General features: G+C 27.0%; 1 pseudogene; it reads left to right on the forward strand.

Moving 5' to 3' along the window:
• Positions 1 to 194, forward strand: part of LOC115242843 — a 5,612-nt pseudogene extending 5,418 nt beyond the window's left edge.
• Positions 195 to 1,287: the final 1,093 nt, after the last annotated feature.

A 1,287-nucleotide genomic window follows, 5' to 3' on the forward strand; every position in this document is an offset into this window, starting at 1 on the left:
CAGAGTAATAGCGACCCTAACGGTCGTTTACCTGATTTTCGGACCGTCAAGTTTGTTTGACCCGATTCTAACGCTTCGAGACGTTTAACTTCGGGATCATAAAGATAGTGGTTGCGCCCTTCCACTGACTCATCCTTCCTCGAGTCTGGACGTAACATTAATATATTTACTACTTTCTGTAATATAATAAATATGTAGAAAGTAAATAATCTAGAACTTTCTGTAATATAATAAATATGTAGAAAGTAAATAATCTAGAACTTTCTGTAATATAATAAATATGTAGAAAGTAAATAATCTAGAACTTTCTGTAATATAATAAATATGTAGAAAGTAAATAATCTAGAACTTTCTGTAATATAATAAATATGTAGAAAGTAAATAATCTAGAACTTTCTGTAATATAATAAATATGTAGTAAATAAATAATCAAAAAAATAAAATTACACAAAATGTCAATTACAATTTATTTTAAAAAATCATCACAATAATTAAACATCACATATTAAGATGTTTAATACATTTTAAAGACTTAGTGATACTTTAGATTACCTAAACCATTATCAAATGGTGGTTACATACTTTCTAAAAATAAAATTATATAAATAACTTATAACTACAATTATTGCGTATGACTTTGGCACAAAGAACTAAAATATTATTTTTTATATGAAAACTTTAAGCACCGTCCGTAATTAAAAATACAACATAAAACATTGAAACTTAACAAAAAAAAATACAAATTATATTTTAATAATATTAAGAAAGTACTTAACTACAACAAAATTAGCTAAGTTCAACAAAATGCAGTGCTTATTAAGCGATTGGATGTAATAAATAATATTTTAAAATGCATTAATAAAATTGTTGATTAAGCGCTGCATTCTGTTGAATGTAGCAATTACAATTTTTTTCAAATTATCAAAGCAACTTGTTTAATAAAAAAAATTGTGTTAAAATTATTTAAATTCACTTTTCAACAAATTTACTTAAAAGGTGAACAAGGGACCTTTGTATTTGGGAAGTTTCCTTGTGCATCTCTTTTCTTTCTGCTCTTTTCATTTCCCATCTCTGCTCCCTCTTTGTTTCCCTTTCAAGTTGTTCTCTTTTTCTTTCTTCTCTCGTCTGATCTCTATCGTTTTGCATATCTGATAGGTATGAGTCCAAGATTGATTCTACTCTCCTTTTTTTGAATTTAGCGGGAGAAAATTCCCGACTATCAAAATTGTCCATAGAAGAAGATGAGTGACATGTTGAGAATGACGATGAAGATGTTAATATATTAGG

The sequence above is a fragment of the Formica exsecta genome, unplaced genomic scaffold, assembly GCF_003651465.1.
Source record: "Formica exsecta isolate Colony F162 unplaced genomic scaffold, ASM365146v1 scaffold652, whole genome shotgun sequence".
In the NCBI taxonomy this organism is placed as follows: Eukaryota; Metazoa; Arthropoda; class Insecta; order Hymenoptera; family Formicidae; genus Formica; species Formica exsecta.